Source organism: Saccopteryx leptura, chromosome 6, assembly GCF_036850995.1.
Source record: "Saccopteryx leptura isolate mSacLep1 chromosome 6, mSacLep1_pri_phased_curated, whole genome shotgun sequence".
Taxonomy (NCBI): Eukaryota; Metazoa; Chordata; class Mammalia; order Chiroptera; family Emballonuridae; genus Saccopteryx; species Saccopteryx leptura.
This window is the reverse complement of record NC_089508.1, coordinates 52,645,532-52,663,761: the sequence shown is the minus strand read 5'-3', so window position 1 is coordinate 52,663,761 and position 18,230 is coordinate 52,645,532.

The window sequence follows — 18,230 nt, the reverse complement described above, 5'->3', positions numbered from 1 at the left end:
TATATGAACTGTAGTGAGGGCAATGGGCAGATGAAAGGATTCTAAAGGGACTCAAGGGAACTTGAGTATTTGGATGATGGATGTATTTATTATCTTCATTGCAGTGATGGTTTCTTCACATACGTCAAAACTGTTCAAATTTTACAGTTTCAATGTGTGCCATCCATTCTGTGATTATGCCTCAAGAAAACTGTAAAAAAGAGTCAGTCTAAGAAATGTTATTAAAATACAGAAGAAAATTTTCTCAGTAGCATTTAAATTAATTTGATTATATTTTTGAGTTACCTGTTATTGAGGGTAGATAGCACTGAGTTTGGGACCTGTTACCTTATAGGAATTGAATAGGTAGTTACTTTTTGTCTTATTAATTTTTTTGTATTAAAAAGTAAACAAAAATGAAGCAAAATAATAAAAGTACTATAATTGTAAGGAAAGGGAGAGAGATGAGAAGCATCAGTTCTTTGTTGCGGCATTTTGGTTGTTCACTGATTGGTTTCTCATATGTACCTTGACGGGGTGGGGGGCTACAGCAGACCAAGTGACCCCTTGCTCAAGCCAGCTACCTTGGGCTTCAAGCCAGCGACCTTTTGGGCTCAAGCCAGCGACCATGCGGTCATGTTTATGATCCCATGCTCAAGCCAGTGACCCTGCGTTCAAGCCAGATGAGCCCACATTCAAGCAGGCGACCTAAGGGTTTCAAACCTGGGTCCTCTGCATCTAAGTCTGATGTCCTATCCACTGTACTACCGCCTGGTCAGGCTCACTCCTGCAGTCTTAACCCTTCAAGGTGAGAATATTTCTTTTTATGTATTATTGTTAACTGGCTAAACAGCTTGAATTATTATTTTTTAAAAGATTTTATTTATTGATTTTGGAGAGAGAGAGAGAGAGAGAGAAGGGGGAGGAGCAGGAAGCATCAACTCCCAGATATGCCTTAACCAGGCAAGCCCAGGATTTCAAACTGGCAACCACGGCATTCCAGGGCAACGCTTTATCCACTGCTCCATCACAGGCCAGGCAACAGCTTGAATTCAAACAAAATAATTTCATACAAAAAAAGAAAAACCGTATGCATTTTTTAAATCACCAACGAGAATGAAAAACTGTGACACAGTTTTGAGTAAAAGCCTTGGAATACATTTTTTTATATAAGACAGCATTACAGCACATCACAGATAGAGTGTTTTTTTTTTAGAAACTTGCTAAGGATTTTCTTTCTCTAAAATGGTACCGTTCTATATTTTTACAAAGAGTAAAGAGAAACGCACAAGGAGGATGGATACTTGGGCTCCGGTGAGCTCTCAGGTAGGCCGCTGTGGAAAGAGCCTGGGGCTGGCAAGACGCTAGACCTGGCTCCTGTCCAGTCTTTGCTGCTGTTTACAGTATAACCCAGCCTTTTCTGGCAACCAGCATCTTCTGTAAAACAGAGATCACACTGGATCATATTACTTCATTAATGTGCCTGAAGATATTGTTCACAGGACCTGATCAGAAGGAGAAGGGAGAGCTTTATTCATTTGACCAATATTTGTTGTTTCTATTCCAGGTGTGGTTGTCAGAACCAGTGGTGAACGAAATGGGAGACAAGATAGATGAGATCCCTCTCTTCCAACAGGAAACCAGAAAACAAATAAGTAAAGAAATAAAGAAGATAATAAAAGGAGAAAATAAAATGGCAATGCGACAGAGAGTGATTAGAGGAGCTATATAGAAAGTGTGAGGCAGTGACATTTGGGAAGAGTCCCTACGGCAAGAAGGGGGCAGCCAGGCAAAGGGGCTACGCAAGACTGCTTCAAACTGAGTAAACAGGAAGCCCAAGGCTGCGAGGTGGGAACGAGCAGGAGTTCAGGAGGAAAGAAGGTCACGGTGACCATAGTTTGCAGACTAGCGAGTAAAGTAAGATGAGGTGAGGCATGGAGGAAGCAGAGCTGGAAATTTCTGATAAGGGTTTTGAAGAAGGATCCACTGGGGGACCTTAAACAGTACATTGATATTTGTTTGTTTTTTAAAATTCTCTAACTGTTGTTTGGAGAATGGACTATAAGAAGGACAGAAGGAAAGCAGTGAGTCAGTTAGGATTATATATTTGGGAGACAGAACTTAAAGGCAGGCCCAACCCGTTTCAGGGCTCAGGTCAAGAGAACAATGGAAGCCCAAACCCAAACGCTTATATATGTAAAAGTTATAAATTAAGCTGAAGACCATTAAATAAAATATGTTCTATGCTCCTATCTTGAAAAAATATACTTTCATGGCAATGTGGAAGTCCAAGTTGGAATTTAGATTTCTCGGATTTCTTGGAATTCTGTAATGGAACATGGGAGAGCTGGCCCCTTTCTTCCTCTGTCTGCTCCTTCTTCTGCTCCCACCTCCAACTCTATCCCCCACACTGCAAGGAATTTTGCCCATGGGTGCGTGGAAACCCAGCTCACCAGCCAAGCTCTGTCCACACATTCTTCAAATAGGTGACTCTGGCCTGACCAGGCGGTAGCGCAGTGGATAGAGCGTCAGACTGGGATGCTGAGGACCCAGATTTGAGACCCCAAGGTCGCCAGCTTGAGCGCAGCTCATCTGGTTTGAGCAAAAGCTCACCAGCTTGGACCAACGGTAGCTAGCTCAAGCAAGGGGTTACTCGGTCTGAAGGCCAAGGTCAAGGCACATATGAGAAAGCAATCAATGAACAACTAAGGTGTTGCAATGAAAAACTGATGATTGATGTTTCTCATCTCTCCATCCCTGTCTTAATGTTCTCATCTCTCTCCGTCCCTGTCTATCCCTCTCTCTGACTCTCTCTCTGTCTCTGAAAAAAAAAGAAAGAAAGAAAGAAAGAAAGAAAGAAAGAAAGAAAGAAAGAAAGAAAGAAAGAAAGAAAGAAAGAAGGAAAGAAGGAAAGAAGGAAAGAAAGAAAAGAAACTACAGCCCAGAACATGGCCTTGGAGTTTTGTGACAAGTTGGATGTGGGTGGTGCTGGATAGAGAGGAATCAAGGTGGTTACAGTGGATTAGGGAGTAGAAACAAATGCTTCAGTTTAGATGTTTTGAGTTTGAGATGCCCATTGATATATCCAAGCAGAAATTCCAAGGAGATAATTGGCTATGTGTGTCTGAAGCTTAGGAGGAGAGGTCTAGCCAGAAGTAATAAAATTGGGAGCTCGTTAACATGATGGTAGAAGTTACCTAAGGAGAGAGTATAGACCAGGAGAGTCAACCTTTTTATACCTACCATCCACTTTTATATCTCTGTTAGTAGTAAAATTTCCTAACTGCCCACTGGTTCCACAGTAATGGTGATTTATAAATTAGGGAAGTAACTTTACAAAATTTATAAAGCAGAGTTACAGCAAGTTAAAGCATATAATAATATTGAATAATTACTTACCAAGTACTTTATGTTGGATTTTCGCTAAGTGTGGCAGAATAAATCTTTATAAAACAACTTACTATTGTTAAATCTATCTTTTTATTTATACTTTGGTTGCCCCACTACTGCCCACCATGAAAACTGGAACTCCCACTAGTGAGTGGCAGGGACCAGGTTGACTACCACTGGAGACAGAAAAGGGACCAAGTCTGGGGAATTACCAACTAATGCTCACCAACAAAATCTGGAAAATACTTGAAAAGCACAAAATAAGAAGTGAAATAGTCTCACCTATATTTTCATCTCCTAGAAATAAACACTATGAACATTTTGAGATATTTCCTTTGTCCCAATCTCTCTGTCATACATGTTTATACTGTATTTTAATAATAAAATAGTGTTGGCCCTGGCCGGTTGGCTCAGTGGTAGAGCATCGGCCTGGCGTGCAGAAGTTCCGGGTTCGATTCCCGGCCAGGGCACACAGGAGAAGCGCCCATCTGCTTCTCCACCCCTCCCCCTCTCCTTCCTCTCTGTCTCTCTCTTACCCTTCCGCAGCGAGGCTCCATTGGAGCGGGGATGGCCCGGGCGCTGGGGATGGCTCCTTGGCCTCTGCCCCAGGTGCTGGAGTGGCTCTGGTCTCGACAGAGCGATGCGCCGGAGGGGCAGAGCATCGCCCCCTGGTGGGCGTGCCGCGTGGATCCCAGTCGGGCGCATGCGGGAGTCTGTCTGACTGTCTATCCCCATTTCCAGCTTCAGAAAAAATACAAAAAAATAAAATAAAATAAAATTTTATTTTAATTTTATTTACTGATTTTTTTTTTATTTTTATTTTTTAGTGAGAGAAGGGGAGGCAGAGAGACAGACTCTAGCATGTGCCCCGACTGAGATCCACCTGGCAAGCCCACTAGGGGGAGATGCTCTGCCCATCAGGGGCTCTTTCTCCAATTGCAACCAGAGCCATTTTTTTAGCTCCTCAGGTGGAGGCCATGGAGTCATCCTCAGCACTCAGGGTCAACTCACTCTAATTGAGCCATGGCTATAGGAGGGGGAGGGAAGAGAGAGAGAGAGAGAGAAATGAGGGGAAAGGGTGGAGAAGCATATGGGCACGTCTTCTGTGTGCCTTGACCGGGAATTGAACCTGGGATTTCCACAGGCCAGACCAATGCTCTACCACTGAGCCAACTGGCCAGGGTCTAACGAGAAAATTTTTAAATGATGTATTGAATTTCATTGTGTAGATATATCATAAAATCCTCTATTTTTGGACATTGATTTTTAAGTGAATATAATTTTTTTAAGATAGAAAACTCAAAAGAAGGAAACCAAAAACGGCCCATAATCTTCCTACCTAGGAAATATCTATTAATGTTTTTGAAGAAAATAAAATATACATATAGTATATGGGCAGAAAAATCAAACAATACAAGGCCCTGTGGTTGGCTCAGTGGATAGAGTGTCACCCTGGCATGAGGACTTCCCCAATTCGATCACCAGTCAAGGCACACAGGAGAAGCCTCTTCTTCCTCTTTTCTCCCTCTTCTCCTCCCACAGCCAGTGGCTCAATTGGTTTGAGCGTGGCCCTGAGCACTGAGGATAGCAGGGTTGGTCTGAGAGCATCAGCCTCAAGCACTAAAAATAGCTTGATACTCAAGCATCAACCCCAGATAGGGTTGCTGGGTGGATCCCCAGTTGAGGCACATGAGTCTGCCTCATTATCTCCCTTCCTTTCACCTAAAGAGGAAAGAAAGGAAAAGAAAAGAAAAAGAAAATCAAACAATACAAAAAAGGCACAAAGTGAAAGCTTTTCTTCTCATTCAGCAATTCTTTCTTTCTAAAGGTAATTACTAGTAACAAATTTTTGTAGTTTCTTCCAAGAAAGGAAAGATATTAAATTCAATAAGAGATTAGGCAAATTGAATATAAAATAAAAATTAATTTCTATCTATATCTTACAATGAGTAATGCTGAAATAAACATCCCTACTGTATATAAATTTTTGTGCACATCTGATTATTTTCCTAAAATAAATTCCTAACTTTAAGCTGTATGCATTATAGATACTATATAAAATTTCTTTTTAAAAAAACTTTATAAACTAAATTTGAATGGCATCTAGCTTTGTCAGTTTCTAAATTTGGCCCCAAATTCATAGCACTCAAAAAAAGTATAGATTATGATCTATCAAAATCTATTGAACTTACTCCAAATATGGTTTGATATCACTTGAAATGGACAGTATCAAAATTAGAGAAAGGGCTGATAAAGGAAAAATAATTATATTATTGTTATTCATGGCATTACCAAGATCCTTAGTGTCTTTAAAAATTAAAGATACTTGAAAATGTCATGGCAAAAGAAAACTACCTGATGACTATCAAACAAAATAAAGTTTACCTGTTTAAAATTTGGCAACACACCAAGACTTTTTAAATCATCATTAGCCTGAGAATTGGGAGGTATGTCCATTCTACCCCTAACTAGCTGTGTGACATTGAAGGACACCACTGAACCCTTTGAGACTCAGTTTTCCCATTTATAGAATGGGGTAATTGGACACCATGAACTCTATTGTCCGACTCCAAACTTCTAAAATGAACTCAGTCTGTCTTTCCGTATATACCACATTAGATGCCATTTCTTGATCTAGTTATAAAGGTCTATCTATTCAGAGAAAGCCAAACAGGAGCAAGGATAAATAACCGTATGGCTCAGCAGTAATTATAATGACACAACAAAGCCATCATGATCATAACAATACTTTATATTTATGAGGCTGTACAATTAAAACAATCTGGCACATTGCAGGGAATCGATTCCTTGCTCCCCAGGAGTATATAAAACTACAAAACACACCAATATATCAATAATCAGAGTTTATAACATTTTAAAGTATACAGAAACCCAGAACTATGTGTCATTTGCAGTTCATTGTTGGAGAAGAAACTTTTTCAGGCAAATTCTCAGCTCTCTATAAGCTGATCTGGCCTCTTGAGCAAGAGAGTGAATTTAAAAAAATGACTAATAGATTTAAGATGGCTCTGCATGTGTACGTCCCATATGCTCTTATCACAGCTCCCAGACCACTCTAGTTCAAATGGTCATTCTCCTTTTATATTTCCTGCTTGTAATCTTTGCAAAGCACTTGGCAGGAAAAGGATGATGAATGGGTTTTCCATTGAATACAAGCAAGCATTAAAAATTTTTGAATGCTTATCATCTAATGAATGTCCTGGAAAAGAGATTTGTGTAATCTCAGACCAGATAGGAGAATAAGAATATCCGGGATCCTGGACTGAGATTCAAAGGAAGTCAAGACTTCCTTCTCCACAGCTGCTGTCTAGGAAGCTGGTATGTCCAAGTATATCTTCTTTCAGGGGTCAAAAACAAAGTACTAATCTCGTCTTTGGAATGTCAAGCCAGGGTGAGGTCTCTAACCTCACTCTCCTCCCCAAAAAGGTGCCTTATCTGACATCCTGTCCTGTCTGGTTGAAGCCACATCCTTAGAAAGCAATTGAAATTACAGCATTCCTCACCTTGTTGAGGCATCTTCTCTTTTAAATGAAAAGCGAGTGACCATTAAAAGTGGCTCTCAAAATAGCCCAGTGGTTTCACTGCAATCAGAATGTCTGACATCTAGAACCCAGGAAGCGAGGAAGCGGATGTACCTCCTCTGAAGGGGGAGAGGGGTAGTGTTACCTTCACACAGTTATTCAACAGAAACAGCTGCCACACTCACAGGAGCTTAAAGCTCTGGACAAAGGATTCCTTAGCTATTCATTTAAACATTTAAAAATTAGCCCCACTCTGAACAGAATGAAATATAGACAAGGGGAGTTAATGATAGTAAAGCATTTAATTAATAGAGTTCTGTCACGACAAGATATTTGGAAAGTATGGTATTAAAATGAGAAAAAATGCAAGTGGAATTTCTTCATATGAAATAACTTCTATTTACAATAACTAGACAGTTTCTGATTATCCCAAATGAATTTTTTATAATAAGAGAATGAATGACAGACCTTAATTTGTAAGAAGCAAATGTGGACTTGCCTTTAAAATAAAGCTCATAAATAGATAATATGAAACTCACTGATCCTATAATGTCAATTGTATGTGAGTATGGCTAAGGTAAATACAGGACTCCATAATGTAAACAGAAGTTATCACTGAGTAGTGTATCAAGAATGCTTTTTATACTTTTTCAGTTTTCCCCACATAATAAGGTATTTCTTATATAAAATTTTAAAAGTTACATAAATTTGTTAAAACGTGCAAAATTCAAAACAAAAACAAAATTCTCAGAAGACATAAATGTTTTCATTTGTTAGTTTTTAGCAAGAGAGAGAAAGAGAGAGACAGACAGACAGACAGGAAGATAAGAAGGATCAACTCATAGTTATGGCACTTTAGTTGTTCATTGATTGCTTTCTCATTTGTGCCTTAACCAAGAGCCTCCAGCTGAGCCAATGATCCCTTGCTCAAGCCAGGGACCTTGCGCATCAAGCAATCATGGGGTCATGTCTATGATCCCATGCTCAAGCCAGGAACCTTGGGGTTTTGAACCCGAGTCTTCAGCATCCCAGGCTGATGCTCTATCTGCTGTGCCGCCACCTGGTCAAGTTATAAACGTATTAATGTAAGAAGGGCCTATATTGTTCTTTCACTTCAGAAAGAAAAACAGAATAAAAATATATCTGGGGCATTCTGTCTTGTTTTCTGAGGAAAAAAAGTCAGTGTAAATTTCTTTTTCTTTTTTATAATAATTGTTTTATTGAAAGGGTTAACACATATCCACAAAAGTACATAAATTATAAATCATAAATGGAACACCTGTGTTTTATTGGTATATAAAGTCATATTACTTTTTTTTTTTTTTTGTATTTTCTGAAGTTGGAAACAGGGAGGCAGTCAGACAGACTCCCGCATGCGCCCAACCAGGATCCACCCAGCATGCCCACCAGGGGGCGATGCTCTGCCCATCTGGGGCTTTGCTCTGTTGCATCCAGAGCCATTCTAGCGCCTGAGGCAGAGGCCACAGAGCCATCCTCAGCGCTCGGGCCAACTTTGCTTCAATGGAGCCTTGGCTGCGAGAGGGGAAGAGAGAGACAGAGAGGAAGGAGACGGGGAGGGGTGGAGAAGCAGATGGGTGCCTCTCCTGTGTGCCCTGGCCGGGAATCAAACCCGGGACTCCCGCACGCCAGGCCGACACTCTACCACTGAGCCAACTGGCCAGGGCCGTCATATTACTTTCTTGCATGTAGCTTCTTCTATTCAAGAGGATGTTTGTGAGATTGATTCATATTACTGAAAGTAATTATTGAATATTTTTCACAATGCTATAAAGTATTCTATAGTACCAATTTACCCATAATTTATCTGTTTACTATTGATGGATATTTGGGTTGTTTTCCTGATAACTATTACAAATAGTGTTGCAATGAATCTTATTTATTTATTTATTTATTTATTATTTTTTACAGAGACAGAGAGAGAGTCAGAGAGAAGGATAGATAGGGACAGACAGACAGGAATGGAGAGAGATGAGAAGCATCAATCATTAATTTTTCGTTGCGACACCTTAGTTGTTCATTGATTGCTTTCTCATATGTGCCTTGACGTGGGGCTACAGCAGACCGAGTAACCCCTTGCTCTAGCCAGCGACCTTGGGTCCAAGCTGGTGAGCTTTGCTCAAACCAGATGAGCCCGCGCTCAAGTTGGAGACCTCGGGGTCTCGAACCTGGGTCCTCTGCATCCCAGTCTGATTTTCTATCCACTGCCCCATCACCTGGTCAGGCTGAACTTTTTTAGTTTTTGACAGAGACGGAGAGTCAGAGAGAGGGACAGATAGGGACAGACAGACAGGAAGGGAGATGAGAAGCATCAATTCTTTGTTGCAGTACCTTAGTTGTTCATTGATTGCTTTCTCATATTACTTTGACTGGGTGGCTCCAGCTGAGCCAGTGAGTCCTTGCACAAGCCAGTGACCTTGGGCTTCAAGCCAGCGATCTTTGGGCTTAAGCCAGCGACCCTGAGGTCATGTCTATGGTCCCATGCTCAAACCGGCGACCCCGTGCTGAAGCTGGCTGAGCCTGCACTCAACCCCGCAACCTTGGGGTTTTGAACCTGGGTCCTCTGCATCCCAGTTCGACACTCCATCCACTGCACCACCACCTGGTCAGGCTTTACTGTTTAAATTTTTTTAAATTGATTTTTAGAGAGTGGAGAGGAGAGAGAGAGAGAGAGAGAGAAGTGGGGAGCATCAACTCAGTAGTTGCTTCTTGTATGTGCCTTGACCAGGCAAGCCCAGGCTTTTGAATAGGTGACCTCAGCATTCCAGGCCAACACTTTATCCACTGCACCACCACAGGCCCGGTATGGCTTAACCACTTAAAAAAAGTTTTTATTTATTGATTGATTTTAGTGAGAGAGGAAGACAGAGAGAGAGATACAGGAACATTAAGCTGTTCCTGTGTGTGCCCAGATCAGGGATTGAACTGGCGATCCCTGATCTGTGTGCCCTGATCTACTTCGGAATGATGCTCTAGTCTAACCAACCAAGCTATCTGGCAAGGGTTGCCCATTTTTAAATGTACTGTTTAGTGGCATTAAGTACTCACATTGTGGTTCTAATGTGCATTTCTCTGATAACTACAGAAGTTCAGCAACTTTTCAAGATTATTGACTATGTATTTGGATATCTTCTTTTATGAAATGCTTGTTCAAATCTTTTGCCCATTTTCTATTGGATTGTGTATTTTTCTTGTTAATATGTAGAAGTTCTTTATACATTCTGGATAGGAGTTTTTTCTCCAATATATACATTGCAAATGCCTTTCCTCTTTTTATATATTTTTTAATTTTTTATTATTAAGTGAGTGGTGGGGAGGCAGAGAGACAGATTCCTGCATGCGCCCCTGACCAGGATCCACCTGGCAATCCCACTAGGGAGCGATGCTCTGCTCATCTGGGGCCACTACTCCATTGCTCTGGAGTCATTTCAGCGCCTGAGGCGAGGCCACCAAGCTACCCTCAGCACCTGGGGACAAATTGCTCAAACCATTTGAGCCATGGCTGTGGGAGCGGGTGTAGAGAGAGAGTGAGAAAGAGAGAGAGAGAGGAGAGAGAGAGAGAGAGAAAGAGAGAGAGAAGGGGGAAGGGTGGAGAAGCAGATGGTCACTTCTCTTGTGTGCCCTAACTGGGAATTGAACCCGGGACTTCCATATTCCAGGTCGATGGTCTACCGCTGAGCCAACTGGCCAGGGCCTTTACATTTTTTGAAGATCAGAAGTAATTAATTGTAATGTAGTCCAAGTTATCATATTTTCCTTTATTATTTGTGGAGTTGTTTTTGTTTGTGTGTCTTAAGAAATCTTTGCTGCCCTGGCCAGATAGCTGGGTTGGTTAGCATGTCGAACCAGACACGAAGGTTGCAGATTTGATCCCCAGCCAGGGCACATGCAGGAAGAGATCAATGTTTCTGTCTCTCTCTCTTTCTCTCTCTAAAGTCAATAAATAAAATATAAAAAAAATCTTTGCCTACCCTAATGTCATGAAGATATGCATAATTTCTCCTAAAAGTTTTATTTAGTTCCATAATCCATCTAGAATTTATTTGTTTTATATGGTGAGAGGTGGGGGTAGGGTGTCAATGCTTATTTTCTTTTTTTTTTTTTTTTTACAGAGGCAGAGATAGACAGGGACAGACAGACAGGAACGGAGAGAGATGAGAAGCATCAATCATCAGTTTCTCGTTGTGAGTTGCGACTTCTTAGTTGTTCATTGATTGCTTTCTCACATGTGCCTTGACCGTGGGCCTTCAGCAGACCGAGTAACCCCCTGCTGGAGCCAGCGACCTTGGGTCCAAGCTGGTGAGCTCTTTGCTCAAGCCAGATGAGCCCGCGCTCAAGCTGGCGACCTCGGGGTCTCGAACCTGGGTCCTTCCGCATCCCAGTCTGACGCTCTATCCACTGCGCCACCACCTGGTCAGGCTTATTTTCTTTATTATGGATATTTAATTGACCCAACACTATTTATATAAAAGACCATTTCCTCACTGCACTGTATTGTCATAAATTGGATGATCAAATACATATGGGTTTGTTTCCAGACACTCTATTCTACTTCATTGACCTTTGTCTTTGTGCCAATGCCTTATTGCCTTAAATACTCAATCTTTAGATGGATCTTTTTTTTCCCTTTTTTTCTTTATTCATTTTTAGAGAGGAGAGAGAGAGGGAGAGAGAGAGAGAGAGAGAGATGGAAAGAGAGAAGGGGGGAGGAGCTGGAAGCATCAACTCCCATATGTGCCTTGACCAGGCAAGCCCAGGGTTTCGAACCGGCGACCTCAGCATTTCCAGGTCGACGCATTATCCACTGCGCCACCACAGGTCAGGCATTTAGATGGATCTTGATGTCTGGTAGTATAAATCATTCAGCTTTACTCTTCAACATTGTCATAGCTATTCTATTGTTCCCTTGAACTTCCTTGTTCATGTTCTTGTTGTTTTGATAACAGCTGTATTGAGAGACAATTTGCATACCATATAATTAACCCACTGAAAGTGTACATTTTAATAAATTCATAATGATGTGCAACTTTCACCAGTCAATTTTAGGACATTTTCATCATCTCATAAAGAAACTTCACACCATTTATTTATTTATTTATTTATTTTCTGAAGTTGGAAACGGGGAGGCAGTCAGACAGACTCCCGCATGCGCCCGACCGGAATCCACCCGGGATGCCCACCGGGGGCGATGCTCCGCCCATCTGGGGCGTTGCTCTGCTGCAACCAGAGCCATTCTAGCACCTGAGGCAGAGGCCATGGAGCCATCCTCAGCACCCGGGCCAACTTTGCTCCAGTGGAGCCTTGGCTGCAGGAGGGGAAGAGAAAGACAGAGAGAAGGAGAGGGGGAGGGGTGGAGAAGCAGATGGGCGCTTCTCCTGTGTGCCCTGACTGGGAATCAAACCTGGGACTCCTGCACGCCAAGCTGATGCTCTACCACTGAGCCAACCAGCCAGGGCTACTTCACACCCTTTAGCCTCATTCTCCTATTCCTTGTTCACCTACCCACCAAGCTCTAAGCAACCATTAATCTGCTTTTGGTCTCTATAGATTTGCCCAGTTAGACCTTTCATGAAAATGAAATCGTATAATACGGAGTCTTTTGTAACTGGCTTCTTTCACTTAGTATAATATTTTCCAGGTTGATCTATACTGTAGCATGGTTCAGCAATTGTTTCCTTTTCATGGCTTAGTAATATTTCATTGTATAGATATGTCTAATTTTCTTTACCATTCATCAGCTGATGGACATTTGGGTTTTTTCTACTTTTTAACTCTTCTGAATAACGGTGCTACAAAGATTTGTGTACAGGTTTTTGTATGGATGAGCTTTTTCATTTCTCGAGTATATTGCTAGGAATGGAATTTCCAGGATGTGTTTTAACTCTATATTTAACAGTTTGAGGAATTAAATTGCCAGAGTATTATCCAAGTGTCTTCACTATTTTACATTCCCATGTTAATGTTTAAAAAAAATTTTAATGTTGTTTTTAATTGAATAAAAATTCAAACTACACCAAAAGTTACAAAATGAAAAGGAAAACTTACTCTGCTTTCAGACTTTTCAGGGCTCCTTCCTAGAGGCAATTGCTGTTAACAGTTTCTCTGTGTCTTTCCAGAAATTTTCTATTATATATAAGCATATATGTAAATATATCAACTTTCTTTTTTTTTTTTTTTTCATTTTTCTGAAGCTGGAAACAGGGAGAGACAGTCAGACAGACTCCCGCATGCGCCCGACCGGGATCCACCCGGCACGCCCACCATGGGGCGATGCTCTGCCCATCCTGGGCGTCGCCATGTTGCGACCAGAGCCACTCTAGCACCTGGGGCAGCGGCCAAGGAGCCATCCCCAGCGCCCGGGCCATCTTTGCTCCAATGGAGCCTCGGCTGCGGGAGGGGAAGAGAGAGACAGAGAGGGAAAGTGCGGCGGAGGGGTGGAGAAGCAAATGGGCGCTTCTCCTGTGTGCCCTGGCCGGGAATCGAACCCGGGTCCTCCGCACGCTAGGCCGACGCTCTACCGCCGGGGCCTATATCAACTTTCTAATAACAGATAAAACCAGCCTACACTGTTCTAATTGGTTTTCTTTTCTTTTTTTCTGCTCTCAAGACTGAATCTGGCCCTGGCCGGTTGGCTCAGCGGTAGAGCGTCGGCCTAGCGTGCGGAGGACCCGGGTTCGATTCCCGGCCAGGGCACACAGGAGAAGCGCCCATTTGCTTCTCCACCCCTCCGCCGCACTTTCCCTCTCTGTCTCTCTCTTCCCCTCCCGCAGCCGAGGCTCCATTGGAGCAAAGATGGCCCGGGCGCTGGGGATGGCTCTGTGGCCTCTGCCCCAGGCGCTAGAGTGGCTCTGGTCGCAACATGGCGACGCCCAGGATGGGCAGAGCATCGCCCCCTGGTGGGCAGAGCGTCGCCCCTGGTGGGCATGCCGGGTGGATCCCGGTCCGGCGCATGCGGGAGTCTGTCTGACTGTCTCTCCCTGTTTCCAGCTTCAGAAAAATGGAAAAAAAAAAAAAAAGAAAAAAAAAAAAAGACTGAATCTGCTTTTTTTTCTTTAACATACTACATTTTGGAAATCTTTCTGTAACTGCATAAATAAGTCTACCTAATTCTTTAGAAAGACTGTATAGTACTTTTTTGCATAAATGTATTATCATTTTATTTAATTGTATGTCATAATTTTTTTCCTTTTAATAAATTGAATTGATATCAGTTTTTTTTCCTTTTTTTTTTTTTTTTTTTTTGTATTTTTCTGAAGTTGGAAATGGGGAGGCAGTCAGACAGAATCCCGCATGCGCCCAACCGGGATCCACCCGGCATGCCCACCAGGGGGCGATGCTCTGCCCATCTGGGGCATAGCTCTGTTGCAACCAGAGTCACTCTAGTGCCTGAAGCAGAGACCACAGAGCCATCCTCAGTGCCTGGGCCAACTTTGCTCCAGTGGAGCCTCGGCTGCGGGAGGAGAAGAGAGAGACAGAGAGGAAGGAGAGGGGGAGGGGTGGAGAAGCAAATGGACGCTTCTCCTGTGTGCGCTGGCTGGGAATCAAACCTGGGACTCCTGCACTTCAGGCCGACACTACCACGGAGCCAACCAGCCTGGGCGATACCAGTTTTTAAAAACACTTTAAATATTGCTGCAGTAATTTTTTTTTTTTTTTTACAGAGACAGAGAGGAGTCAGAGAGAGGGATAGATAGGGACAGACGGACAGGAACGGAGAGAGATGAGAAACATCAATCATTAGTTTTTTCGTTGCAACACCTTAGTCCAAGGGTCGGGAACCTATGGCTCGCGAGCCAGATGTGGCTCTTTTGATGGCTGCATCTGGTTCGCAGACAAATCTTTAATAAAAAAATAATAACGCGGCCCTGGCCAGTTGGCTCAGCGGTAGAGCGTCGGCCTGGCGTGCGGGGGACCCAGGTTCGAGTCCCGGCCAGGGCACATAGGAGAAGTGCCCATTTGCTTCTCCACCCCCCCCCCCTTCCTCTCTGTCTCTCTCTTCCCCTCCCGCAGCCAAGGCTCCATTGGAGCAAAGATGGCCCGGGCACTGGGGATGGCTCCTTGGCCTCTGCCCCAGGCGCTGGAGTGGCTCTGGTCTCGGCAGAGCTACGCCCCGGAGGGGCAGAGCATCGCCCCCTGGTGGGCAGAGCGTCGCCCCTGGTGGGCGTGCCAGGTGGATCCCGGTCGGGCACATGCGGGGAGTCTGTCTGACTGTCTCTCCCCATTTCCAGCTTCAGAAAAAAAATAAATAAATAATAATAATAACGTTAAAAATATAAAACATTCTCATGTATTACAATCCATTTCCTACCACTCATGTTCATGGTTGCAGGTGGCTGGAGCCAATCACAGCTGTCCTCCAGGACAACACCAAATTTTTATTGGATAATGCGTAATATACACGGGTCATTGTATGGCTCTCACGGAATTACATTTTAAAATATGTGGTGTTCATGGCTCTCTCAGCCAAAAAGGTTCCCGACCCCTGCCTTAGTTATTCATTGATTGCTTTCTTATATGTGCCTTGACCGTGGGCCTTCAGCAGACCGAGTAATCCCTTGCTCAAGTCAGTGACCTTGGGTCCAAGCTGGTGAGCTTTGCTCAAACCAAACGAGCCCGTGCTCAAGCTGGCAACCTTGGGGTCTCGAACCTGGGTCCTCTGCATCCCAGTCTGACGCTCTATCCACTGCGCCACCGCCTGGTCAGGCTGCAGTGAATACTTCTTTAAAGATTTTTTTTGTACACATGTCTAAGTAAATTCATAGGAAAAATTGCTAACAATGACATTGCCTGGTTAGTTAAGGGACTTAATAAAAGTTATTGCCAATAAAGAGATAGCAGCAATTACACTCCCAGCAAGTGTATGAGAGTGCTTCTGCCCCCACATACTTGATATTGATAAGTAAAAGGTGATATCTAATTTTTTTTTTTTTTTTGAGAGAGAGAGAGAGTCAGGGGGAGAGAGACAGGAACATCGAGTTACTCCTGTATGTGCGGGACTGGGGAATCGAATCGGCAACCTTTGTGCTGTGGGACAAAGCTCCAACCGCGTTATCCAGCCAGGGCTTAATTTTTATTGATTTTTAGAGGGATGGAGAGAGAAAGAGAGAGAAAGGGAGGGGGAAGGGAAGAATTCATATGTTGTTCCACTCAGTGGTGCATTCTTTGGTTGCTTCTTGTGTGTGCCCTGAGTGGGGATTGAACCCACAACCTTGTTGTTTTGGGATGATGCTCTTAACCAACTAAGCCAACCAGCCAGGGCCATATATCTAATTTTAATTTGCCCTTCTCTAATAAATGAGAGTGAATATTTTTCCATATATTTGAAAACTTTTTCTATGAACTACCTATACTATTCATGTGCTTTGCTCATTTTTATGTTGGTCCCCCCCTTTTTTTAAAGAGTTCTTTTTATATTCAAAAAATTAGATTTTTTGTTATATACGTAGCAATAATTTGTTTTCTCAGCTTGTCACTTGTGCACTTACGTCTTTGTATAAGGCATTTTTTTCCCCATGGAGAAATTTTAAATGTTTTTGAAGTTAATTTTATCAATCTTTTACCTTTATGGTTTTGGGGGTTTGTGTCTTGCTTAGAAGGCTTTCCCTATTTCAGATTTAAAAACTACTTTCTGATGTTCTTTTCCAGTACTTCGGTGTTTTCACTTTTGATTCACCTGGAATTCATTCTCACATCACGTAAACTAGAGGTCCACCTTCACTTCTTTTCCAAATGGCCGGCCAGTTGTCCCTATCACTCTTTACTAAATAATCTATGTAACTGGAAGTCCTGGATATTTCCTAGATGTCTATATCCTACTAGATTTTACCAAAAATAGTAATGGCCCAATGCTGGCTCATTTCACTTTCATTTTTCTTTGTGTTGACATAAACAGAGGTTGACATTAAGCAAATCACTTTTTCTTGATAAGAGAATAGGTAATATTTCAGAAGGGTTGCTAAAAAAATTGTCTACTGATTGAAAACTGGAAGGAAAGCCTTTTCTCACCTGACCTGTGGTGACACAGTGGATAAAGCATTGACCTAGAATGCTAAGGTTGCTGGTTTGAAACCCTGGGCTTGCCTGGTCAAGGCACATATGGGAGCTGATACTTCCTGCTCCTCACCCCCTCCCCTTCTCTCTCTCTCTCTTTTCTCTCTAAAAAATGAATAAATTAAAAAAAAAATTTTTAAAAGGAAAGCCTTTTCTTGTCCAATATTCCATCATACAGATATATCATAAATGATATAATCACTTCCCTCTTGTTGAATATTTAGGTGGTTTCAGATTTTAGCTATTTAAATAATGCCATTCTTTTACAAAGCTTTCAGAATTCCCTTAAAAGATATTCATAGAAAAGGGATTCCTGAGTCAAAGTGGGTGAAATTACTGAAAACCAAATTGTTTTTCAGAAAGCTTCTATCAGTTATTCTTCTTCCAGCAGATTGTATTTACATGATAAGACCTACCACCTGCACCATTTATGTAGCTCCTGTATTTTGGGCACTGTTCTTTCACAATTTCATTTTAATGGTCATAATAATCTGTGACATTAGGTAGTATAATTTTTGTGTGTGTGTGTGACAGAGACAGAGAGACAGAGAGAGGGACAGATAAGGACAGAGAGACAGGAAAGGAGAGATATGAGAAGCATCAATTCTTCATTGCAGCATCTTAGTAGTTCATCAATTGCTTTCTCATATGTGCTTTGATGGGGGGGGAGCTACAGCAGACCGAGTGACCCCTTGATCAAGCCAGTCACCTTGAGCTCAAGCTGGTGAGCCTTGCTCAAACCAGATGAGCCTGCGCTCAAGCTGGCGACCTTTAGGTTTCAAACCTGGGTCCTCTGAGTCCCAGTCTGATGCTCTATCCACTGTGCCACCGCCTGGTCAGGCAGTAGTATAATTTTTTTAATGTTTATTTTATTGATTTTAGAGAGAGGAAGGGAGGGAGCAAGAGAGAGATCGAAACACTGATCTGTTCTTGTATGTGCCCTGACCAGGGGTTAAACTGGCAACTTCTGCGTTTCAGGACAATTCTCTAACCAATTGAACTACCTGGTCAGGGAAGTATAATTATTATTTTATAGGTGAGTTAACTGAGGACCAGAGAGATAAAGAAACCAGCCTAAGGCAGAACTGGAATTAACCCAGGTCTTTCTCAAATTCATGCTCATTCTTTCTCTTTGATTTGTTTTATTTGATTTTGGACCTTATAGAGGATTAAGTTAAATGTTCTCTGTTCATGATATATTTCCATCATTGGTTGACCTGGTATTTATTTAGTTATTTATTTAGTCAGAAA